Here is a 27419-nt window from a genome sequence, read left to right as displayed (position 1 = left end):
GGCTAAAATCTTATGCTGATCTGAGAGTAAGGTCCAATAAACAGTTTGGAGCTTACTTCTGAGTAAACATAAATAGGATTCTTTAATGTAAGCCGCCTTGGGAGGGGGGTTTCACCCTAAAACGTGGCCTAAAAAAAGAATAAATAAAATGACTGAAAATTTCATAAATATGCCAAATAGTACAATTTATATACAAAGTTATATATCATGCACTTAATGTTGTTAAAGCAGTAAACTGAGTTTAGGTTTGATAAGAAGTAAATGCTGTATATACTTTGTTTTCCCTCCAAATTTCTATCCCCTGCACAAAAACCATGGAAATACAAATTCCCCCAACCCCTGTGGCTTCAAGATTTCCAGACATTTTACATCTCTATCCCAAAGGGGAACTGCATTCCTGCCATTTATGTGTTTTGTTTAGCTAGGGTGATTCTGACCTGCTTCATTAAATCTGGAACTCTTTAGTTGGTTCACAAGTACCATGGGTGCTTTTAATGTACCCTTCACCTTTAGATTTCATAAGGGCAATTTTCCCCCCAATTAGTATTTCTACTTTATTTAACCATATTAATATCCAACCTTTTCAAAGCTCAGAGAACTGGGAGAACTTACTGTTATCTGAATGCTGAATCCCGCCTGAGCCTAGATTAACAGTGCAATCCCATGCATGTCTACTGAGAAGTGAACTCCATTGAGTCCAATGAGGCTTACTCTCATGTAGGTGGGTATACGGTCACAGCCTAAACCCTCAAGAATTTAGTCTAATTTTGCAGAGGAAAGGAACTTCCCATATTCAAACAACTGCAGCAGCAGCACCTCCCGTGGTTGTCCACTTTTCCCCATTGCTAAAAAAGTGGGAAAGGGAACATAGAAGCTCAAGACTTTTTATTTATTTCTACCCAAAGAGTCAAATGCCTTTGTGCACGGGTGGGGATTGGGGGTGGGAAAAATAACATCCCAGCAAGACTTCAAAAGAATGTTACCATCACATAAAGAAAAACGTTAAAACCCCAGTTTATAAAACATGGGAAAGTTAACACTTCCTATTTTAAAAAGGGATGAGAAGGCAAGATGCTGGTTTTGACCTATAAAGCCTTACATGGGACTACAATACCTGATGGAATGCCTCTCCTGGCATGAACTGACCCATACACATCCAATGCCCTCCTCTGGATGCCTCCTCTGAGGGAGGCTTGGACAGCAGCAAAAAGGGAGAGGGCCTTCTCAGTAGTGGCCCTCATTTATGGAATGATCTCCCTGATGAGGCAAGCCTAGTAACAACATTCACTGGGTTCAGATGACACGATAACATACGATGGGTTAATAACCCACTGTGGGTTATCATGTCATGAGGTGGGATATTTTTAACCCATGGTGTTAAAAATATCATTCAGCAAAATAACCCATGCAAGCGATATGCAGAGTGAGTTATTTAAACCACTGTTGGTTATTGTGTTGTGTGGAGGGCACTGTTGGTTATTCTTTTGTCAGCTACAGAGTTGCTAGGCAAGAGCAGTCAAAGTGGCAGCTGCCGCTCTACTCAAGCCATCAGAACTCTATTTTCAGCAGCAAGGGATGATGGGATACAAGCAGGAGCATTGAGAGGAAGAGGGAGAGATGGGGACGAGTTAGTCAAAGCACTTGGATTAATAATCCACTCACAATTGCTTATAAATAACAGTTGGTTATTTCTCTGATTATGTGGGGTTTACCCACAAAATAACCAACTGTGAATTGACTAGTTCACCGTTGACTATTGTGGTGCCCGAATGCTGTGGCTGTCATCTTTTCATCATCCAGTTAAAACTGCCCTCTTCTCTCGGGCATTTGGCAGCATATAACAAGTCTTTCTGATCAGGTCGTGGATTGTCTCTGGCTGATAGTTTTAAATTGTTTTAGATATGGGTTGATGTGGTGTGCTAGCTGTTTTATGTCCTTACGTAAATGGCTTTTATACTTTACATAATGAATTTTAATGGATTTTAATTTGTGAACTGCCCAGAAAGCTTCAGCTATGTGACACATGGAAATATAACGAATGACTAGTGCCTGATTCTGAGACAGAAGAAGGCAGCATCCTGGGACAAACTTGACACTCAGTTTGTTTACACTTTCAGGGATGATTCAGAGGCTGAAGCAAATGTAGGAGAGAGGGGGTGGGGGAAATACTCCTGGTAAAGAGACTCCTGACTCATTTTCCTTTCCTCTCTTGTGAAGGGCCCTGTAAATTATAGCAGAATTAATAATCTCAGTTTTCCATGGTAGCTCATCACATCACATAAAATAGTCAAAAACAGACATCAGTTATACTACCAACCCTAACGCAAGAACCTATTTGTGCACATTTGGGGACGGACGGACACTATTCAGCCATAGAAAATCTAAAATGAAGGGTGTTTTCTTTTTCTTTGAGAGGAAACTTAGCTTGCTTAGTGTTTTATATCATTAACGCTTCAAGGATAATTTATCACTCTTTCTAATAGTGAATGGGTGGTGAGTGCCAATAGGACTGTTGCCAAAACAGAACCACTGAGAGGAAGGTCTAAGCATACTTGAGTGAACCTTGAGGTTTGCAGAAGTACAGCTTTGAAAAAAAAACCTACAGGAGCAAAATACTCAAAACACAGCATATCCAATGAGGATACACTGCAACATATAAAAACTTACACAGCTTGGGACCACAATACCTGCCAGAACGCCTCTCTCGACATGAACCTACCCGTACACTACGCTCAACATCTAAGGTCCTCCTCCAGGTGCCTACTCCGAAGGAAGCTTGGAGGACGGTAACAAGGGAGAGGGCCTTCTCAGTGGTGCTCCCCATTATGGAATGTTCTCCCCAACGAGGCCCTCCTGGTGCCAACATTGTTATCTTTTTGGTGCCAGGTCAAGATTTTTCTCTTCTCCAAGGCATTTAGCAGCATATATTGAGTTTGTAATTGATCCTAGATCTATCTTTAGTTTTGGCTGAGAGCTCAAAGCTGTTTTTAAATGCATGCTGTCTTTGCATGCTGTCTATGTTTTCATGGTTTTAAATTCTATATATCAATTTTTAATGTTTAATGTTTTAATCTTTTGTAAATCCCCCAGAGAGCTTTGGCAATGGGACAGTATAGAAATGTAATAAATAACATTTCGTGGCCCTGCTTGTTCATTTCTATAGCCTACTATTCTCTTCTTAGAATACTGACTAGATAAGGGGTCTCTAAAACGCTTAGGGTAACCATTAGTAACCAGAATAACACTATTGTTATCAACCCATGTAGACCTACACTTTATTCAAGAGGCATGATCAATTGCCTTGGCTACCATTTATACATTGTCAACCTGAGCTGAGAATTGTCCTTAGTGATGTGGGGTGGAAAATATTCCAGTGCTTTATTTTTTTGCAGAAAATTTTCCATTTCATAAATGCATTATTAACAATGACTGGATGCCAACTGCAAATACATTATTGGGCAAGCTTGGCAGGTTCAATTAATGATTTTTCAGGTGATCACCCCTGGCAAGTATATGCGAGAATACATATATGTCTCAGTGGGAAATAGAACTATTAAGTAGTGACAGTGAAAATGAAGGTATCACAACAACAATATTGGAAGAGAGTTGAACTCTACTGAAATAGCTGAGTGGTTGTCAGTATATTGTGTACAGTTCTTTGAGTTACTAAAGTTAATTTAGTAACAGCATAGCTGAAGGGCACCAGGCTGGGGGAGGACTGAATTGTTTCTTTCTTACATTTAAACAATGTAAGGAAGCACATGCCAATTCCTTTAAATTTTTACAAATATTCCAATAAAATGTCTACATTATATAACATTAAATCACAATGTGTGCTTTAATTTCCCCCCGAAATATTTGTGATGTATTGGGACAAAAAATTAACATGGGGTACTTTTTTTTAAAGCTTTTTTGTCAAAACATGGGAGAACAGGTCTAAATATAACATTACGTTCACAAGCTCCAGACACTGGCGAACTATCATGAAACTCTACATTTACACAGGTTAAATCTTACAAGAGCAGGACCACCCCAAGACATTTTTGGAACCTGGGAGAAGATCCAGATGACACTCTCTCACCCTAATTACTATGGGGCCCAATCTACCTGGAAGCTCTTGTGTAAGCTCAATGAAATAAGCAGAAGCTTTGCAGGAGCCCAGGAGAAATGGCCACTGAATTGTTCTCAGATGCTATGTTTAATGACAGCAAAAGACATTCTTTAAAATACAAACTGTGCCATTAAAAGCCTTACTGTTTAAAAAGTAAAAGGAACAAATAAATGGATCTATGCAAAGAAGGAAGAGGATGAAGGCAAAAGAAGAAACTAATGAACAGAAGAAGAAAAAATAATCCAAAAACTGAAGAAACTGAAGAACTTTCAGAAAGATTTTATTAGCTGTGGCAGTCTAGGCAAAGAGGTGAATTCTGCTGCTCCGTTCAGTCAGAATATTGGAAGGTGGTATACAATTTCTTAATGTCTCCAGTAGTCTATTAACTGGTTCACAAGGCAGCAATCAGAGAAACTTCACCTCATAAATCACATTAAAATAGCTTTTTTATTATGGATTTATTATGGATATTCTTAAAATATCCAGTTTTTCCAAGAAGTGTGACATTTTAAGTAAACCCAGCTTTGATATATGAAACATACAGCAAGTGAAACTGCACTTCCATTGTTTGAGATAATACCTACAGCATGCTATTTATTAGCAAGGTTAATCTGTGGTTAGATGTTAACTTCTGAACATTATATTGTCAGAAAAGGGAAGCTGAGGAACAAGAATGGAACACAGATTCTAGGTTCAGGATTCTCCTTAGCAAGGCCCATTTCTTTTTAAGAGAAAAACTAGCCAAGGGGTGAAAATGCTTCTCATAGAATTTTTGGGCTAGAAAGTACCTGGAGGCAATCAGGGGGAGGGGGGATACACACAGACATATTAAACTAACAGATTAGAAGGCATTGCTTACGTTATCCCAAATATAAAGTAGGAATGAGTAAGGTTCACTAAACTAGAAGAACCTTCAAAGAATACACTAACTGAAAAAGAAGGGTCTCAGAATTTTGTGGAGATTTCTTTCTTTCTTTTTTAAATTGCTCATTGTTTTAGAAAACTAATGCTCATTACTGCAGAAATGGGAGGGAACAGGCTTAAAAACATAAACACGTGACAGTGACATGACTCGGAATTAGACTAATACAACCATCACTATCTCATATACGATGCCCTGAGTTCCTTGAAGGAAGAACTGTGTACATTTTCTGTAAATAACGTTTTTCAAATGAAGGCATAACATAAGTTGCCATTTGCTCCACAGAGCCCAACCAGTTTAACACACACTTGTAGCAGACAAATCAGATCCCATAGCAGGGTATGGCTAGCAAATGGAATGAGAGAAGAATAGAAGCAAAAAGAGGAAGGGGGTGGGGAATCTCAGGAAGTTGACTTCTCAATAGTTTCCTTGGCACCCCCTCCTTACAGCTACCACTCTTTTGGAGAGACAAAGTCTAACATCTCTATATATAAAACGCTTAGGTATGTTTCCGTACAGGCTTCAGCTGATACAGGTTGCTAAGCAACAGTAACAACGTGTAATGTCATCTGGTACAGGTTACTAAGCCCCTCGCCCGACTTCTCCGGGCTTTCCAAGCTAATCCTACCCCTCTTTCTGCCTCTTCGCTCCCCCCCACACAAAAGGGGCAGCGCTACGGTCTGGAGCATGAGCGAGGCACAGCCGGAGCCCTTGGTGGCCGGGCAGGAGGCTGCTCACCCACTGCGAGAACAGGCCCTGGCCTAATCTCATGCGAGCTGGGCGGCTGGCCCAAGGCTGACAGGAACCCCGGGGAGAGGGGGACACCTGCTCCCCCTCCCCCCAAGTCTGATATTTAATTAATAAACTTTAAGATATGCTACAATGGCGTATGTTATGCCCGGTACAGCTAGTTGAAATATAAAGCTGCACTTCAAATCAAAAGTGCTTTCATGTAGCAAACAAGAAGTGCATTTTGAAATAGAACTTTCAAACCCAACATCACATTTTACAGTAAGAAAGGCCAGTTTTTCATTCCAATAAAAACACATGTGAAAATAAGCAAAACTACCTACTTCAAAGTGTTGCACACAATGCTCTCCTCAGACATTTCAATGGCTGCCTCTGGTTGGGCCAAGACATGACCTAAGGATCGCTCATCAAGCCTATCCTTCGAAGAACTGCTTTTAAGCTAACCGGGAGTAACTGGTGGGCAGAGCAGAAAGTCCCAACTATGTGAGAATTCAGAACACACTCAAAACTGTTGCCAATTGTCAGCCATCCCATTTACAACTTCAAGGCTCACGGATTTTCTTTCATTTGATTTTGTACTTCTTAATACAGACTTCATAATAGTGATATGGGAACTTTTATAATGTCTCTTTCAAGTAACTTTTCTTTCAAGAGAATCCAAACTCTTGCCTGCAGGGTTGTATCCAATGTTGGCTTTGCACTAGTGGAAAGGATGTAAGCTCTCAGAAGGCCCAGAGAACTTTGGTTACTGAGTGGTCTGTAATAAATAAAGGTGGGGTATCTAATTTTCACTGATCTTCCCACCTCTGCACCATACCCCATACAGCCCTCTGCACCATATCCCATAGAAAAGATCACCTATGTTAAATGAGGCACATACGAAGACCCATTAAAGGAGTCAGGAAATAAAAAGGAAGGACCCATTAGTTGTATTAGTTGAAACCAACTTGATGGGCTTCCCTGGAAAAAAGTGTGTATAAGCCAGGGGTAGTTCCTTCATTTCCAGTGGTCAGTCCCTCTGGTCCTCCTCTTATGGCAGGGGTTGGTAACCTGGTGCCCTCCAGATATTTTGGAATACAATTCTCATCGTCCCTGACTATTGGCTGTGCTAGCTAGGAGTTATGCACTCCAAAATATCTGGTGGGCATCAGGTTTCCTATCCCTGCATAATTTGTTTTAATTGTTAGTCCTCATTGTGTAAGCTTAGGCTGATATACCAACTGCACCATTATATGGACAGAGATAGCCTAGCTACAGTTATCCATGCTCTCATAACCTCTCGTTTGGATTACTGCAATGCGTTATACGTGGGGCTGCCTTTGAAAACGGTCTGGAAACTTCAACTGGTACAAAACATGGCAGCACGGTTACTAACAGGGACTGGCCGACGAGACCACATCACACCAGTCCTTTTCCAGCTTCATTGGCTGCCAGTCCAGGTCCGGGCCCGATTCAAAGTGCTGGTATTAACATTTAAAGCCCTAAACGGCTTGGGGCCAGGTTATCTGAAGGAACGCCTCCTCCCGTATGTACCTGCCCGGACCCTAAGGTCATCCTCAGGGGTCCTTCTCCGAGAGCCCTTGCCAAAGGAAATGAGGCAGGTGGCTACCTGGAGGAGGACCTTCTCTGCTGTGGCACCCTGGCTGTGGAATGAGCTCCCTAAGGAGGTTCGCTTGGCACCTACGTTATATGCTTTTAGATGCCAGGTGAAGACCTTTTTATTCTTCCAGCATTTTGACAGTCTATAAATACATTTTAACATGGTGTTTTAAATTTGTAATTTTGTATTGCTGCTGTTTTTATCTGGTTGAGCTTTTATATTGTATTTTATATTATGGTTTTATATTTTTGTTTTATACTTTGAATGTTTTAATTTTTGTGAACCGCCCAGAGAGCTCCAGGTATTGGGCGGTATAGAAATGTAATTAATAAATAAATAAATTGTATGTATTTTATTGCCCTTGATGACCACGTTGGGATTCCTAGGCAACCAAAGGCTGGCAACCTACATTAGTCTGAAAATCCCTAAGCAGCACTTCTTAAAGTGTTCATTTCTTTGGTGTTCACAAGTCCTACAAAATATTTTAAGAGGTTAATATCAAATACACAAGCTGACCTTTAACTAGCAGCTTTTAGTTGACTTCACTCAAATATTATTGATATTTCATCCACTCATGCCCCCTCACCATGAAGTACTGTTTTATGATTTGTCAAGGAGCCACAAAGAATAATATTTTTATAATGTTTTCTGAGAATCGTGTTTCCTAAAAATCATGTTATATAGGCCTTATTATGGCTACACTATTTTTAGGTTTATTGTTTCCCTTTCTACAGATAAGAATAATCAATACTCAAGGTGACCAAAATAATAAAAAAAAATGAAAATACAAGAAAAAGAAAACTGCTGAGCTGTGTATCTAAGCAAACAGAAGAAGAAATAGGTCAGCCAAATAGTGGGAAAGCTTAAGAGTAAAAGTAGGTTTTGAAAGGAATACAAGGATGTTCCTTGGCAGAACATCATTAGGTGGGTTGTTCAATGAAACACTAGAAAAACCCTAACTAGCAGTGGGAAAACCCTGCTCTACATCCCTGTTCATCCATCTTCCAAGGAAGAAGGTACACCGATCAACTCCAAGTGGCAGGAGAAGGTGCTCCTTGAAGGTTTGCAGGGTGTAGGCCATTTCAAGAAAATATCAGCAGACTATGAATTGGAGCTGGAAGAAAAAAAGAGAGACGACAGTGCAGAGAAACATGAACTGGTTTATTGCCCTTTTCCTGTGACCTCCCCAAACTAAAAGCCAAGCTGTAGAATTCTGAGGTTGCTGAAGCTTCGGTGTGGTCTCCAATGATTTCCCATACTAGGCACATTATGGTAAGAGTCCGGAAGTTACAGGTGGATGGATGCCACTGGCCAGATCAGGAGGCAGAAACTACCTGCAATGATCCAGCCAAACCCCATTGATTTCAAAGTTTAAACCATTGTTGAAATCAATGCAATTTGTGCTAATTTTTAAGAGACAAATTCACAAAGTTGCATTTTTTTGTTTTGTTTTTTCTTTTAATTTTTATTTTGGTTCTTTAGTTCTGGTTACATAGTTCAAGTATTACATCATACAGATACATTCAGTTTTGATACAGATTCCCACCTGGATTTAATATTATTTAATGTTAACTTGTTTATCTTATTTAGTTTCCTTACCACCACCACCACCAGCTATACTCTCCTTAACTCTATATATGCTGATGGAGGCATTCTCCCGTCTTCTTCTTTATTCATGAAATCAATAAATTTCCTCCATACCCCTTCAAATTTGCCTTCACTTAGTTGTACTCACACTATCCATAATTTCTGAGTCAAATTTTCTGAGAGATAATCTGCCATACCCTCTGGTACCAATTATCAATATGGAGCTCTCTGCCATCTTTCCAATGCTTGGCTATCAACCATCTAGCTGCCAACAGTAGATGGGTTATTAATTCCTTACTTAACAATTTATTTATTTATTACATTTTTATACCACCCCAATAGCCGAAGCTCTCTGGGTGGTTCACAAAAATTAAAATCATGAAGAGCATAAAAATAACCAACAATCTAAAAACAAGTTACTATCTAGTCTTCTATATAAATTTAACAATGCTAGATGAGAAGATGGGTGAACCCATTGTCCAGTTATTCAGCTAATCTCTTGGAACAGTGATTTCCAAAAAATATTAGCCTTAGGGCAAGACTACCACATATGTATATATGTTCCTGTGCCTCAGCATCCCCACCAACATTCTGGGGATGTCTTTGGACTCATCACTGATATTTTCCTAGGTGTGAGATACCATCTGTGGGTCAGTTTTAACATTAATTCCTTATTTTTAATTGATATTGTTTTAAATGGACATCTGTCCCACAAAACATTCCAATCTTTTTTTTCCAATTTGGATTCCTAAATCTGTTTCCCAGACCATCCAAGGGAATTATTTGTACCAGTTTTCTGAGCCACTATTCACTTATATAAATTGGAGGCCAATTGCTCCTTTATATCCCACCACGTCACGTTCAAACACCGTTAAGTTCCTGGTAGCCGCAGTTTGTATTTCTGGCTAAGAGAGAAAGGCACATGCCCATGTGATTTTTATCCACTGTCCCCTCTCCTGACCTAATTTTTCTATCAGATGCTCCTGCTTAATCAATTGCCCATTTTTAAAGAAATCAGTAAGGCGGTAGAATCCTTTAGATTTCCACCTAGTTATTTCCACCGCTGTTAATCTACCTTCAAACGCTGGGTGATGAGCCATCAGGATTAACGGTGAGCGTCCTGGTGATAATATTTCCATCCTCACTTTCAATGTAGTTAATGTGAATGGTTCTGCACCTGCTCTACTCGTCTAAACGTATGTTTCCAATATGGCCAAGTGCTGATAGGAGCTCCTTCACACCTTATTCTTTCCATCTTTGGAAGTGTCTTTTTCCATCAAAGGGATTATATGTTTAAGTTGATTAGCCTCATAATAACATGTCAGGTTTGGGATTCCCCATTTGCCATTCTCCTGATGTTTATATAGGAGTGTTTTACGTATCTTATGTTTTTTTGTGCAAAATATGAACAAATTTAATTGCTTCTGCCAATGTTGTAGTTGGTTTTTTAGAATCCAGACTGCCAATGTTTGAATCAAAAATAAAAGTTTTGGGACTGATATCATTTTAATAGCAATTAAGTGATTTGAAATACTTAATTGCTGCTTCTTTCACCTCCTTATTTCAAAACTAATGAACTTCCATACTTTCTTATAGTTTACTTCATATAATTTGTTTAAATGTTTAGTAATTTGGATCCCTAAATACCTAAAACTTACATGACAAGTGGTATCCCCATGCTTTCAGAGAGTTGTTTTTGTACAGATGGGGAGAAGTTAAACACATTATCTCATAATTGTTGTAATTTACCTTCAAACCGGCCACTAAACTAAACTTCTCTAATTCTTTTTTCAGATATGGTGCTGAACTAAGTGGTTGATCTATGGTCAAAACCATATCGTTTGCATAGAGCCCTAAGAGATGTACTTCTTTTTCTATTTTAACTCACTTAATATCTGAATTATCCCAAAAGTTTTGTGACAGAGGTTCCAATGCCAGAATAAACAATAATGGTGAAAGAGAGCAGCCTTGCTTTGTGCCTCACCTCAAATCTATTGTATATGAATTGTTGCATTTGTCATAAGCAGTGATGTCAGGAGGAAAATTTTATAAAATGGAAAACATTCCAATGCTCTATTTTTCATCATAAAATATTCTATTTCATAAGATCAGCAGTAACAATGAATGGATGCCAATTGCAAAGGCAAGCTTGGCAGTTCTAGGTGAGTGATTGTGAGCCTATCATGCACAGTTCTTTGGGTTCCAAAAATGTATTAGCATGCCAATTTCATTACCTTCCCTCCCCAATAACATTTTAAAAACGTAAAGTAAGTACGTGCGATTGTCTTTTTTCCTAAGTATTCCAATAAAAATCCTGACATAACATTTAAATCACACTAAGTATACTTTAATCCCCCCCCCACACCTCAAATATTTCAGGGTAAAAATGTGTAGTGTATTGAGACAAAAAATTAACATGGGATTCTGTTCTTTAGCTTTGTTGTTTAATAAATATAAGTAAAACAAACACGCTAGTTTAGGTTTAGGGCAGTGGATCCCACATTTTTTCAGGTAACCGCCCCCTTGGTTCCACAAACTCATGCCCAGTGCCCCCTACCCTACACTATAAAAATCATTATTCAGAATAGCAGTTTTCAACGACCCACTAAGGAAGATAATAACAATAAAATTCAAAACAGTAACAATTAATTGACTATTTATTCAAAATCCAATTACATCTTTTCCCACCCTCCCTCGGCAAGCCCGGGGCGGGTGCCTCCCATTCAAAGGGGCCACGCTTCTCTGGATCCTGCTGGTCCGGGAGCCTGGGCTGAGTAGCGGTGGCCAGGCAGAGGAGCTGAGCTGAGAATGAAAAAGGGGCTGTACTGCACTCTGCCCCTTTAAATGTGAAGCACCTGATGCAGGCTTGCCAAGGGAGGGAGGGAAAAGAGAGCGAACGCCTCTGTTTTGCAGCCGGCGTGGCGGGGCACACCAAGCATCGTATGTCTCGTCATTAGCGTTTTGGTGCTTTTGAAACATTTCAATTCACAGTTAAAAGGACTCTTCTTAAATGATATTAATACATGTGTAGATTCTTCCCTTGGGACCAAACTACCTTCTCCCATAAAAAATGTCCCTGGGTTTTAAGACCTTCTGGAGAGGTGCTTCTCAGAAAAGACCACCTCGAGTGCCCCCCTGCTGCCCCTTTGCCTCTTAGTGCCCCCCTATGCAATCCAACCGCCCACTTTGGGAACCACTGTTCTAGGGCATCAGAAAGTTGTTCGAAGCAAACTGAGTATTTTCTGATGGAAATTACCCCATCCTAATTTGCACAGGAACATTTTCTGGAAAATGTTCCAATTCAAAATTTTGCAGAAAACCTATGTGCCTACTCTCAAATGCACAATAGCTAACTGCACCGTCTGTCAACACCGTTGGCAATCAGATCCACGATACAAACAAACAAACCTACTCTTCAAATTATTCAAGGTACTGTAGCAAAATTTAAAGAGACCCAACATGCTGCTTCCAGTAACATCTTTGAAGACCAGTTAGGCTGCTACAATTAAGCTAAAGATTCTTCATGTCAGGAGACACCTTCATACTATGGCGCATGCCACAGGACCTACTCTTTCTAGAAAGAAAAATGGCAAGTCAGCAGAATGGAAAAAGTTACTGTTTCCCTGCAAGCTAAGAAAGCATCGACTACAATGAGCCATAAAAAGCCCCCTTCCTATTTCGCTGTCAAAAATGCAAGTACTTGCAGACACAACCCATCTTGCAAGAGCAGTAAAATCTCTCCCAGCAAAAATGCAAGGAAGGAAGTGAGTGCTTTGAAATGGTTCCAAAAGAATATCACTCCTTAACAATGTTTCAGAGGAAACACAGTTCAGCAGAATGTTCAGTGAACCGTCTGAAGTACATAGGAAGAGATATTAGCCAGGAGCAGCTAATCCATGGATAGAGCCAACTGCAAACCTACCTACAGGGGAGTCCCCAATTTTGAGTCTCTCCTCTGCCCCAAAGAAGCATTATGCATCTTACCATTTCAGAAGCATTATGCATCTTAACAATAAGCATCTTATCATCTGTCATGTAACCCCTTCTGTTACTCCTGATTATGCTAAAAGGAGAAGCATTCTCACCTAGTAATGAAATTACGTTCTACTTAGCAGAATGAGGAACATTTTGAAGCCTTCGACAATACCTGCGCAGTGTCCAACTTTTCTCACCCCTAAACTATAAGGGATAAGAAAGCTCCGGCTATTGGGCGGTATAGAAATGTAATAAATAAATAAATAAATAAATAAATAAATAAGGGATAGGAACTTGTTTCCTGCACAACCATTCTCAGAACAATGTCACCAGTTTTCAAATCCTACTTTTGATTAAGATTATTATAACCATTAAAATGGAAAGCAGGTATCTGGCTGATTGAGAGGTCTGGCAACAGTTTATTATTTCCAGTTCGGTGCCTTTTATTATTTTTATTTTTTAACTATGCTGTAAACAGCAGATGACTCTGCCTTCAATGCTAAAAACCACGAGTAGATGGAAGCTTATGGAAGGGGGCTTTCCTGCCCTATCTACCCTCAAAAAAGACTCTCTGGGTAGAGTGGGGTGGGAGGACCTTCTTCAGTAAAATGGGTTAGAGCGCTGGAGGCTGCAGTTGGGAAAGGGAAACTGCCCTGAATGAGGCAGAGCCATTGCCCATCACATAAGGTGCCTCCACTCAATTTTGGGCTATTCCTCTTCCCAATGAAACTCTCCACAATCAATCCTGTACTGTTCCTCTGATGAAGCTTTGAGGGTAGGGAGGGCAGTGAAAGGGGAAGACAATTCTTCTTCTGTTCACAGTGCTTAGGATCCAAGAAAATGTTTTTGTGTTATTTTAAAAAAAGGAAATAAACACTATTCTTTAGAATTGTTTTAAAGCTGCCCTTCTGAAAGGGCCATGGGTGCCAATTTGATGGCCTCCCTTAGGGGGCAATTTCATAAAACAAGAAACTCCGCTGAGAAGGCGTTGCTTCTTTGCAGATGACAATCTTGCTTCCCTCAGTGGAGGAAGGCAAGATTTGTGGCCCTTATTTAGTTTTATCGAGCATGCAGCCACATGTTACAAAGTCTTCATAATACCATTTTTGTTCATACAACCAATTCAGGGGTTCTATGGTCCAATAGGATTGGAGAGCCATTATTATTTTTTAAGATCCTTTGCAAACATTCCATCCCTGAAGTATTGTTTTCCCAGTATTAGGATTCTTGCCAGTTTTCTTTAGCAAGCTCTTTGTCTGTTATAACATGCCTGCCAACTTTTGCAGTACTATCCCCTGCATAAAAGCACAAGACCGATCGAAAAACCAATGCCTATTCCCAAAAACCCTATGCGCAAAGTTTATCAGTGGCTTCTTCTACAAAAGTAGACAATGTTTTCCAGAAACAGTAGTAAGTGGGCCAGAGCCAAAGGTGGGCAGCCCCCCTTCTCTCTCTCTAAAGTTCAGAGTACTGGTGGGCAATCTTGGGCTGTCTCTGGGCCAATTCCACACCCCCAAAGCAATGTGGGGAATCAATGGTTACAGATGTTTACTAATGTCTTCTTTCTTTTTTGGCACTGAATATCAGTGGCACAGTGGCAGGGGACAATGGGGTATATCAGTCTGCACTGTAGGGAGGCAGAGACTGCATGCAGCTCATGGTCCATGTGCTGCCCATCCCTACTTCAGAGCTGTTTCCCTGCTTTTATTTGTCATCTGTTCACCACTCTAGTCTCTAGATGCAGTAATCTCTGGAAGTGGAGCAATGGCCATAACTAGATGTCACAATGCCACTTCAAACACAGTTTCATACTCTTATTTTGCTGGCCAATTACAACCATGAATTGTCAATTCAGACATACTGCCAACCAATAAATCGCGTTCACACAACACGCTAACCCATGGTGGATCTATGACTGATAGATCCTCACCCAATGTATTTTAGTGTGTCATGATTCAGAAGATTGGCTTTACTTAGCGACTTGTGGGATAGCTTCAGAGCTTCTCATGTGCTGGACCAAACTGATGACCCAGTTCCCACTATGTGGTAACAGCAAAAACAAGCGAATTAATCACAGTTCTTTTTAAGATTCTAACTTTTGTTTTCAGAAATAATAGTCCAGAGCAACTAAAGTACCAATTGCTATAATGTACTGCCCATGTCTGTTGCAGCAGAATTTCCCTCAGTCATTCAAAACCTCAACTAGTTGAAACGGTTCTGTCATTGCAGCACTAGGATAATTAAAACAGGACGTTAGACTTTGCCACAAGAGCTGAAAACCTTTACGGTTCAGCAAAACATAATGTTCCACCTTAATGTGTTGAAATATAAGTGGTGAAAACAAACAATATTTCTTTCTTCTTGGAATGTTTCCTATTATAGGGCTGAAAAAATTCTTTTCTAGGAAGAAACTTTTCCCAACCTTTTTTTGGATCAGTGGGCATATTTGAAATTTTGAGTATTGCGGGCATTCTCACAAAATGGCTATCATGGGGTGTGGTGTCACAAAACACCCATTTCACAGAAAGCAAACTGATAAGGCTCAGAGATTAGTAACTTGGCCAAGAAACTGAGTACAGGCAGAGGGGTGTGGACTGAGTCCCAAATGCCAAATCATTTACTTGGACCCACACCCTCTAGCTCAGTGGTTCTCAACCTTCCTAATGCCGTGACCCTTTAATACAGTTCCTCATGTTGTGGTGACCCCCAACCATAAAATTATTTTCGTTCTTCTCTACACGATCCATTGTCATGGGATAGTTTGCTAATGAAAATAATACATAACAATAGCTTTAATAATACAAAAGATGATACATGACATAGTTCAGTCAATACAGTTTCCTAAGACCATCGGAAATATGTGTTTTCCGATGGTCTTAGGCGACCCCTGTGAAAGGTTCATTCGACCCCCAAAGGGGTCCCGACCCACAGGTTGAGAACCGCTGCTCTAGCTGCTCCCCGAGGGCACTCTTTACCACCACCACTAAGCAGCTGGCCACACGTAAAAATGAGGTGTAACTTTCCACCATGTTTATTTTTGAAGAATGCCTCTGATGCCCAAGTGGGGGGGGGGGAGAAGTATTCTTGGAAATAAAGGTGGCACCAAAGGCCAGCGCTTTGCTTTGCAGCATGCCAGCCTCTCAGGATTTTTTTTTAAAAAAGTAAACATTCTAAAAATAAAATAAAAATTGGGAAGGGTGAAGAGGCCTGGACGATGCCAAGACCGCAGGCACAGTTGTGGCCATGGGCACCATGTTGGAAACCCCAAAATTATGGTCTGGAATTGGCTTGTTTTTCCTAACCATATCCAAGACCAACTTCGGTTTTTTGGGTCTGGACATCATGGAAAGCTGCAGTTAGTCTAAAACAGAAGCAGAAGCTTCCAACCTCCTCCTCGCAACCACGCGGAAGGAAGGAGGGAGGGATGCATATGCCCAAGACTCACTGTGGCTTCAAACATTAAGCCATGGTTTAGCATTAGGTGCTAACTCAACATGCTTTTACCATTTACGTTCCTGGCTTTGATACATTCCACCATAGCCATAACAAGCTTTTACATTACATTTCTCATGTAATGAGGATCCATGCTTATCATGGTGTTCCAAATGAGAACTGTAGACTGGGACAAACTGATGTTGAAGATCTAAGTAGAAGTTCATCCTCAAAAAGGTCATCTGCCGGTATCTACCCAAAAGACATGAACTGAGCAACTCCCTCTTCCAGCTGCTGCCTGCAGAATTCTTGTCCCATGCCTTTCTTGGATAAGTAGGAGGTGGGGTTTTCCTCAGCCAATGTTTGCCATCCAGCAACTGATCACTCCCTGTGAGTTCCAACATTTACAACCTTTGGCAGGTATCTCTCAGTACCAGAGGGTCTGAACCCCCAAACCGCAGTATGACAATTTAGGATCTAATCTGGCATAGTCACCCTCAAAACTAAACATAAACACTTGGGGGGAAAATACATCACAAGATTTGGCTTTCGAACTTGCAAGTTTTCAGCAGTGAAAGTAGGTTTCTTGCTTGCTTCCCTGCTGTTGATCGATTAACGTTTCATTAACTGCACTTCCAAACATCTTTGTAACTAGGAGGGCCACAAAAACCTACACATATGAAAGCGGGAATCTGTGGAATTTTAAGATGATCCTGTGAATCCAAAAAAACTGGGTTCGGACAATACGATAACCAATGGTGGGTTAAATAGTCAACAGTAGATGAAATAATCAACTGTCAGTTATTATGTCATCTGTCAGTACTTTTTCACAACATGGTTGGTTATTCGGCCAAAATAACCAAAGCAAATAACCAGCGCTGTGCAGAGTTGATTATATGAACAATCGTTGGTTAGTGTGTCATGCGTCAGGCACTCTTGATTATTTCATCGCGCAAAGTTGATTATTTTCGGTGACTCGAGTACCCTGGCAAGAGCGACCAAGGTGGTGGTTGCCACTCTAGTCCAGCTGCCAGAACTCACAATGGCTGATGGGATACCAGTGGGAGGACTGGGGGGGAGAGGGGGGATGTGTCAATCAAACACACCGTTGACTATCAGTCAACTTGAAGCTTCACATTGTGGTTGATTATAATCATGCCGTGTGGGGAGTACCCCCTTGATGATCAACCGTGGAATTGACTATTAACCCACCATTGACTATGGTGCTGTCCAAATGCAAAGTGTGCTTTGCAAGACAGGCATGAAGGCCCCAGCATGTGCTCTCCAATACAGCTGCACGCACACACCCCTTTGTAAAGGTGTCACACATAAAACTACTCACTGCAAAACCATGTGCTAAAATTATTTTGATTTATGTGTGAGGTTATTTCAACTTTAACTCAACAAAACTGGGTTTAACCCAAAACAATGTGTCAAAACCAAATGCAAGAGGCCATCTGAACTAAATTGTGTTCACAATTATGTTTTTCATTTATTGTAATTTTGTGTGCAAACAAGCCCTAATTCTTTCAGCCATATGGAAAACTAAATGGGAGGGAAGAGGCAGTAACAGAAGAATTCCACATAAATTTGATTATCCAAGGTCTTAGCAACACCTAAGAAATATTGAAATCCAAGACTAGTAAATTCATTGAAATGGGAAGGACAGACTTCAAACTCAGCTCTAATTGTTCCCTAGAGTCAACTTCCTGAACAAATCCACCCTGAATAATCACTGTTCTCAAATGAGAGTCTATCTCCTTTGTTTACACCACTGTTATTATTCAGCATCTTGAAATATCTCCAAATCCAAGGGAAAACGTATAATGGTTCCAAGGCAAAACTGAATGGAAGCATAAACTAGCCCCATTATGCTCCAAGAGAATTCATTTCTTACCCGTCATTCTATACCATTTATACCCCCTCCCCCACTGCCCACTACTGCTGAAGAGTGTCAGCAGCCATTTGTAGATAGACACAGTTGCTCTAGGTGAGGAATTTCTACCCAGGAAGGAAGGCTCATGTGCATTCTTCTATCCACTTACTGCTTGGGGGACGTAAGGCTCGCCACAGGTAGTGTCACTTCTGAAAGGGTGACCGCCCCTTTGCGTTGCCCCTTCAAAGCCCCATTTCAGCCTACTGCGAAAGTGGGGTGCTTTTGAAGATTCTGAGGTTTTAAAGTCTGCTTGCTGTATACCAACAGGTTGTCAGCAGCAGGGCAATTGAGGGTAAGGGCCACCTCTTTTTTTGTATGTATGCACGTATGTCTTATTACATTTATATCCCGCCTCTTCTCCTCCAAGGAACCCAAGGCGGTGTACATAATCCTCCTCCTCTCCATTTTATCCTCACAACAACAACCCTGTGAGGTGGGTTGGGCTGAGAGTCTGTGACTGGCCCAAAGTCACCCAGTGGGTTTCCATGGCCAAGTGGAGACTAGAACCCGGATCTCCCGACTCCCAGTCTGATACTTCAGCCACTACACCATACTGTCTCTTTTTATCTTCTGTGCCAAGGCAGGGTGGAACCCATAGCATGAGGGTAGATCTTGCCCCAGAGACAGCGTATCCATTAGCCTTCACTTTCCGATTAGATAAAGGGATAAACTTTTTATCGGGCATTTTATTTATTTATTTAGAATATCTATATATAACTTAACATTAAAAAAAACGCTAAGTGATTTACACTAAAAATACATCTATAATATAAAAACAATGTAAAATATTTACAAATATTAAAGCATAGATTAAAAAAAACCACAATAAAACAGAGCAGTGTCATAGTCCATTACAAGCCAGGGAAAGACTATAAAAGTAAGTTTTCAAAAGGTGTTTTGAAAGTTTCTGTCTCATGGGAGAATGTTCTAGAGGGTGGGTGCCACTACTGGGAAGGCCAACTTTCATGATATTACATGGCAACATTTTACTGGTCACGGAACAACCAATAAAGCTTCCTTTGAGAAAGTCAAAGCTAGGTGTATAATACAGGAGAAAAGTGGTCTGCTAGGTATTTTGGTCCTGAGTTATTTAGGGTTTTGTATGTCAACATGGCATGGTAGCTAAAAGTCAGCCAGTGCAGATCTATTAACACAGATGCCCCACTGAGCATCTTAGCTGCTGCATTTTGCACTTGCTGCAGCTTCTGAACCAGGCACATGCACAGCTCCACATAGACCGCATTACAGTAGTCTAATCATGAGGTTGCTAGTTCATGAACCAGTGGCTAGGCTATTCCTAACCACAAGTAGGCATAGTTGGTGCACCAGCCGAAATTGGTAACAGGTGCTCCAGGCCACTGAAGTCCATCCAAGATGACATTATGGATTTTTCGCTTAGAATCAGTTTGCCTGCTGTCTGTCTTTTTATTTGCCCAGCTGTACTCGTATGAATTGCTTATACTTTTCTTAACATTTTAATGTATTGTTAGGTCTCTTTCTTTGCTTATATTGTTGCTATTTTGATACTGTGATACCTACTGTTTTGGCTTGATGTTGTTGGTCATTTTAGGTCTTTGGAACAAAACAGGCTACAAGTTCTAAATAATCATCATAACAAAATTATAGCAAAGCTAACAAAGGTGTTAGAGACACCAGAAATGTTAGATAGTTGCACAAATAACCCTGTTATAGTTATCTGTAGACCAATAGCATACCAGTAGTAAAATACTAACTACATACGAGTTAGGTACCAGTCTCTCTCACTTTTCTTTCTTAAAAGAAGGAGCCAAAATCTCATTTTTAGGCAACAGCCCACATAGACTACAACACATATTTGAAATTCTTAAGGCAACAGTAACAAATTTATAGCCATCTGAGAAACAAGGCACCTTGCATTTTTCCAGGCCCACCCATAACAACAACTATCAGTCACTGCAGTCCAGTTCTTCCTGCTGACTCCATACAGAACATACTATAGTAAAACCTCTGATAGATCTCTCTCCTCTGCCCCACACCCCATGCCATGGGGAAAGGAAGGTATGTCTGTAAAACCAAGACTTTTAACTACCTCTATGGCAGAAGATCAATGTAGTGCAGCTACTGTCTGTTATCCAATCATAGTTATTACTACTAACATGAATAACTATGATCACAGTGTTCACATGAACACCAGTTCACATGAGGCTACACAGCAAACCAAACATCGTTCTATAGCTGGACCACCACGTCAGGGTGTACAATTCAGCAGTCTAATGCTACGCAAGGTGAGGCAAATGTTCCCCTTTGCCTAGTGAGCTAGGAAACTAATAGCCAAAGGCTAAATATATTTCTTCAGAAGTCCCAACGAATTCAATGGGGCTTACATCATGATAAATACGCTCAGTCCAGGAGCCGTACTGCATCTTACAGTGGAGTGCAAGTATGAGTGGGAACATAATGCAGCGATGGGAGGGCATGCCGAATCAGAAGGCTTAGCATTGCAAGTGTTTCAAAGTGCTTCACATAAATTCTCCCAGTAATCCCTGGAACATTTATGTAAGGTAGACCTTTTATGCAAATGGAGGGCTGAGGAGGGAGAGAACAGTGGCTTGTCTAAGTTCATGAGATTTGACTTGGGGACTTTCTGGTTCTTAGCTCATACTCTTAGTCATTCTTCTAGACCAGCTCTAGACACTAGCCTTGTTCCCCCATCCCCAGCCAATGTTACTTACCAGCAAAACATTTCACTTACTTGCTTTTTACTCAAAAAAGCAAGCTAGTAAAATAAAGTTGCAGGCAAGAAGTAAAATAAAGTTGCAGGGAAGACTGGCAAAGGAGAAACATTGTGTTCCGTTTCTTCTTTGCCAGCTCACTCTGCTTCTGTACTGGCCATGGAGGAAGTGAAGCGTCTCTCTCTGCAGCTATTACGGAAGCCAAGTGGGCTGGCAAAGAAGGGACAAAGTAATTGGTCACTCCTTTGCCAGCCCACCCACTCAACTAGACGAAATTTCATGTGCTTCCTGCATAGAATTCCAGGACAGTGAACTATTCTACACCCTACTATCAGGCTTTGTGACACCCAAACGGCACTGGCAAAAGACAAGGAGGCTTTTCTCATCACTTTCTAGGACTTAAATCAACCAAAGTCAAGCACAGATATTAGAGCAAACTTTTAAATAAGCCTACAAAAGTTACAAGCCTGGGCCCCCGCCCCCGCCCCCCGCCCCCACCCCCGCCCGCCCGCACACACACACACACACACACACACACACCAGAGAAAAACCTGCCTCCTGGGAGCAGCAGAAAAGGCATGAAGAACGAGTCCTGGCACCAACAACTGGAATCTTTGGCACCCTTTAGGTTTTTTATCCTGACCCGAAGCAGTGCTCGGTGGCTGGGTCTAGTCACTATTTCAATTTCCCACAATGCCCCACATAGCATCACTTTGGGGAATTATGGGAAATCAAAATAGTGCCTTCCCTGTCACCTTGCTCTGCTGCTGCCTCTCACTGCTGTTGGAAAGAGCAGCGCGGGGCATCAGAGAATATTTTGCCAGGGCTCCCTCAGACTTATGTAGAGCCAGCACTGCAGAGAGCTCTGCTCCTCTTTCAGCAACCTGCGGTATTTCTGATAAGTGCGGAGGAGGGCACTTTCTTCCTCCGACAGCTTGCTTGGTTTCTATACTCCATCACTCAATTTCTAGCCTGCTCACTCACCTGCATAGAATTCCATGTACTTGCCTGAAAATACAAAGCCATGTAGAAGCACATGTTTTATGTATTTATTTCTCTGTTCTATACATATCATGTCCTCTATGGTCTGCATAATTGCATGTGGAGGGGATATATATGTCACAGGCTTTTAAATAGCTGCTTACAAATAGCCATTTGCCTCCCCTCCTATGGTGATTAAAACTATCTCTAGATGATCAGCAAGGAAGATTTTGTGAACTGAAAGAGAACCAGTACATTGATGACCTACCTTGGAACGTATTACTCAAACTAGTAAAAATGGTCAACTAACACTTTTTAACTGAGCCAAACTCTGGACAAAACCAGACCTGAATTTCTAGTTTCATAGCCAGGACCCAACTGACATGGCTCAGCATTACCAGAGGGACAACTTTTTTAAAGCATTGTTTTCTATGCTCTTAAACAAAACAAAAAGGCATGAAGAGGAAACTTGCATCTTATATACCCCTTTACAGCTCTAGATGGAGATAGCGCCTAGCAGCAAAGTACCCTCATATTTCCTTTTTATTATTTAGAAATAAGTTATATACAACAGGCAAATACACACTGAGTATCAAGGCTATGTAGCACTGAAACAGGAGATTTCTTTTCATGTGCCATAATTGAAGCCTGTGGTTTCTTTCCTTCATCCAGTAAATATATTCTACCAGCTGGACAAAGAGGCAAATATGTGTCAATAATAGTCACCATGCAGACTAATGGTAGCCAATGGCACCCTAGTCATGTTCTTTTACTCAGCAAGTTGAGAACCACAGAAACATTAAGATTTAACCAGAGCATCAAAGAACATCCAATTAACAGTATTGCTGGATAATTAATAGGAATTTTAAAATATTTTGCCAGTTCTGGGTAGATTGAAGGAAATTTGACTTCAATTCTAGAATTTTGACTTCTAGATAATATCACCAAACAAGCCCCTGAGATTTCTCCCACTCTCCCTAATCTGGTGCCCTCTAGATGCATAGGATTACAACTCTCATCATCCCAGTTAGTTCAAAAGTGCTGTCAAGTGCATAACAAATGTACAGATGAAACTTTCAAGTACTCACAACCAGTCATCAGATCTATGATTTTCAATTCTTAAGTAGAACCAAACAAGCAATTTCTAGGAAAGTGGTATGTTGTTTTCTACCCAATGTCAGCTCAGTTTGTGTATCTGTCTCTTTAGACCCACGCAGAGTTGTGCAGGTGACTTTTATAGGAGTTTGAAAGCCATGCGGATCTTGGTCAAAAGGATGGGAAATCATCTAACTTTCTAAGAATTTGCTTCCTGCTTTACTGAGGGCTTTAAAATGTCCTGTAGACAAACATGGTCTTTGATTTGTCTTCAGTCTGCCAGCCAGGAGTCTCGGTATGAGAGGAACATCAACAGTCAAACCACCTGTCTTTGTCTGTGGTGCATTTGGGGAGGCTTTGAGCAGCTTCTTCAGTGTAGCAAGTGTGAGAGCTCCAGATCCAATACATAACTGTATCCAGTAAGTAGGGGCTGGTCTACATGAACACTTTTCATGCATCATATGGTCCCTGTCCAGAAGACACTTTAAACCACAGGTTTGACCATGATGAATAAGGCAAAAAGCCTTATTCACTGTGGTTAAAGGTGTCTTCTGAACAGGGCCATTCTTTCTGACAAAAATTGCATTAACGTTTAAGCTATCTTTTCAAAATCTGAAAGATATTACTCCAGTTTTCAGAACTCCACTCTTTTATTTAGAAGTGTACATGATTTCATTTCCCATGTGGACAAGTAATGAAGAAGTAAGCAGTGTAACATAACTACTGGCATACAGGAAATGTTTGGCTTTAACCCTTGAAGTTACAAGACAAACAAGTGATGACCGCTATGAGAGTGAGCTCCCAGAGGGCCCCAGTTCAAATCTCACCTCAGCTCTGAGCTAACTACATGGCCTTAGGAAAGCCATCCTCCCTCAACCTACTTGGGGTGGATAAGAATACAGAACTGTTGGTACTAAGATCACATGTGCAACATTTTGAACTCTCAAAGCAAGCTACATAAATGCTAAGCAGTATAATAAACACAGTAGCTTGGATCAAGAATCCTCATGCTGCCAGTGGAAGAATACGGGACAGCCACAACTTCTCCTCCCACAACCTTTCAGAGCAGATTTGGAGGGTGCTTGGGACTGCAGGAATGGGGAAGAGGAGGGGACACAGAGGTCCCATTACGCAAGCGGTATTCTTCTGGGTTCAACGTGGTGTGTAAATACCACTATGTAAATATATAGCTACCACCACTAAAATGATGTCGCTACTTCATTGTTAATGAAACAAAAATACTTCCAATCAAATTGGTTGAGACAATACATGTAATACGGGACCCATAACAATTTTACATAATAACTTTTATAACATTACGGACTTCTCAAACTGTTGCTAAGTCAGTTATGCTCATTTTCTATCTGAACGAAGAACTCATTCTTTTCTTTCTTTCAGTTGGAGCACGGGAAGAACAGATGGGCTGCCTTAGTTGACAATTAAATGCTACCTGATGCCAGCATCCTGAGATAAACCATTTGATCAACTGAAGATACCATTTCAATAAAGTGCTATGGATATGAAGGAAACAGAATAAATTGTTTGCTTCAAAGTGTTCTCAGCAAAACCAGTCAGCAAGAATCATATATTTCCTGCATTCCTTAAATGTAGTTAAAGATTGCTACATTGAAGTTTTATACTTAATTCACAAGGCTTGCAAAGGTAGGATCAATAATAACAGTCCTCACACGGACACTTCCTTTTCCGGTCCATTTGCTTGTAGGATAATTAGGTGTTTTTGCCAGCTATTCAACATCTAAAACCTCCTGACAAAATCCATGGGACTCTCCATATGAAATTCCTCACCCAGGTGCATGCACAAAAATCCAGGGCTAGAATTGGAGGTCAACCTCAACGGACAGCTGCCGAGGCCACCAACCTTGAGAGGTCTCACAAACTATTCTCCCTGACTGCTGCTCTGCAGGGACAGCTAGTTATCACCCCCTCCTCTATGCTGTGTGACTGTCACCTGCACTGACATCAACATCACATCCTCCTCCCTGCTCAAAATAGGCAAGTGAGTGGGTTTTTTAAGGAGCAGCCACCTCCTCCACTCACTTGCCTGCTCTTTCCCTCTGTTTGGGCATAACACCTCCACCCAGAAAGAGCAGGCAAGCAAGTGGAGATGGCCGCTCCATGTGTGAGCAAGCAATGCTAGCAAGGAAGAGACATGATCTCCACTATTACCCTCTCGGTGTGTGGCATGTAGGATGGGCCTCCCAAGTGCCATGATGGCCAGAGACAGAGTAGGGCTGGCAGCAGCTGCTCTTTGTAGCCACCTTCAATGTTTTGGTTGCCAACTTGGGTGAGTGAGAAGGTGCTGCCTCTACTCGCTCAGTCATCCACCACCTTGAGTGGGGTGGGAGAGACCAACCCAAGCACCACATTGCTCAGAGAGAGAGAGAGACCATCCTTGCAGCACCTCTAATGCTCTCTTACTCACTTGGTTAAGAGAGCAGCAGAACTGACTGCAAAGAGCAGCAGCCCCTCTCTGGTGTGGCTGGCAGGGCCCACTAATCCAGACTTCTGATTAGTTGCCATCAAGGAGCAGCAGCCACCACTATTACTGGGAAGGCACCCTATCCTGCCCAAAGTAGGCAAGCAAGTGGCATTTCAAAAGGAAGAGCTCCAGCACTGGCCATCTTCCTTGGGCAGTACTGGGAATCATGTTCACCACTACCCAGAGGAAAAAGGCATGCAAGAGGAAACAGCTGCTACCTGGATGAACAACGACATGAGAGATGTGGCCCGGCGCTACTCACTCACCTGCTTGCAAGGGACAGCCCTGGCTGTGGGCCACACTGCCCAGAAAGAAAGAGCAGAGGGCGCATCACCTGTTTCCTGGTGCCACATCTGCATCTTGGGGGACCTTGGAGACAACTAAACGAGCAGCACTTGCTCTGCTCGCTTGCCCTCTCCCCTGGGCAACACGGATGGGACCATTGTGCTCACTGAAACGGTGAGGAAGTGGGATAAACAGCAGGGCCTATGAAGGGCATGTTGGCAAGGGCTCTCCAAAGCCTGGATCTGGCCTTGCAGAGACCACTCCAACCCCGACCGACCCAACAAGAGCATGCACTTATATAACAGCCATCACCCCACCCCAGTCATTGCTTTCCCCTTTCTGCTAGGACATCACTTCTAAAAAGTCAACCTCTGCAAAGACCGCAAGCGCCCACACCACCCAGGTTTCCTTCCCCGCCCCTCCATGAAGATGGGGATTCCTCCTTATACCCACATTAATCGCAGCCCCTTCTTCAATAGCCTCCTCCCTTTTCATGCTCACTCCACACCCACCCCCCGCACGCAAGCATCAGCACTCCGCACATGCCTCTCGGCCCGCGTCGCGACCTCCTTCCTCCACCCCCGCACGCCCATCACCCGGGCTTCTGGGCGCGCGCACGCCCCTCCCCCTCCCGGCCACCGCCCGGGCCCCCTTCTCAGCGGTTCCTCGCAGCCCCTAAAGTCCCGCCCATCCCCAGGAGACGGGGAGGGGTCTCCTTCCAACCCTGCGCCCTGATTGGCTGCGCCGCTCGCCACTCGCCCCCGACGCCGGCGCCAATTGGCGCAGCTGAACTGCCAATCACGGCGAGGCGGAACCCACCTCGCAAGTCTTGGAGGAGTTCGGGTTTTCTTGAGGGGAGGGCGGGTGAGAGGAGCAGAGGCAATGGCCAAACTCACCTCAGGACCGGAGAAGGGAGGGGGTGAATGCACGAGACCGGGGGATTTTCCCCCCTCCCTGAGTGTCCCGTATCCCTCCGCCTCGCGCCGCCACTAACGGGGCTCTCCCCACTCTCGAGCCGCGGCCCCCAAGTCTTGCTGTGGTGTAGGGCTGCCCCCCCTCCTCGCTTTCTGTGCGCTCGAGATTGTCGCGAGACTTGGCGGAGAGGCGGGGACGTAAAGCTGCGGAGCCAATGAAAGGAGGAGGGGCGGAGTTATGGAAATGAGGAGGTGGGGTCGAGCAAGCGGACAGTATCAATGGCCTGCAAGTCTTTCCCTCCTCCTCTTCGTCCCCTCATGAGGGAAGGCAGAGGGTGCGCGCGCGCCGGAGAACTTCGACGGAACTCAAGGCGATGAGCTACCATAACAACTTGCTCCCCCAACCTGGTGCCTCCAGATACGTGGGACTACAAGTCCCACAGTCCCCAGTTGGGGGCTTGTAGTCCTACACTTCTGGAGAGCACCAAGTTGGAGAAGGCTGCTCTGTATTGACATGCCACAACTTATTCTCGCAAAGAGCATATGGGAAGAAGGGTCAGATGCCAGGAGAACTTAGGCAGCCGTGAAGAATTTAGGGGCAGCGTGCTCCGCTCCAGCCC

The 27419-nt window shown here is 42.3% G+C and overlaps 1 protein-coding gene across 1 annotated transcript in view; it reads right to left on the bottom strand.

The window, feature by feature from the left end:
• The window catches only part of LOC134394320 (cyclic AMP-dependent transcription factor ATF-7), a 127302-nt gene extending 100343 nt beyond the window's left edge, over window positions 1-26959 (bottom strand). Inside the window, exon 1 of the mRNA XM_063119682.1 lies at window positions 26782-26959. The gene's annotated coding sequence lies outside the window, so the exon portion shown is untranslated. The remainder of the gene's footprint in view (window positions 1-26781) is intronic.
• Window positions 26960-27419: the final 460 nt, after the last annotated feature.

This window comes from Elgaria multicarinata, chromosome 3 (genome assembly GCF_023053635.1).
Source record: "Elgaria multicarinata webbii isolate HBS135686 ecotype San Diego chromosome 3, rElgMul1.1.pri, whole genome shotgun sequence".
Classification (NCBI taxonomy): domain Eukaryota; kingdom Metazoa; phylum Chordata; class Lepidosauria; order Squamata; family Anguidae; genus Elgaria; species Elgaria multicarinata.
Note: the sequence above shows the minus strand (reverse complement) of the source record. Positions and strands in the feature narration are given on the sequence as shown.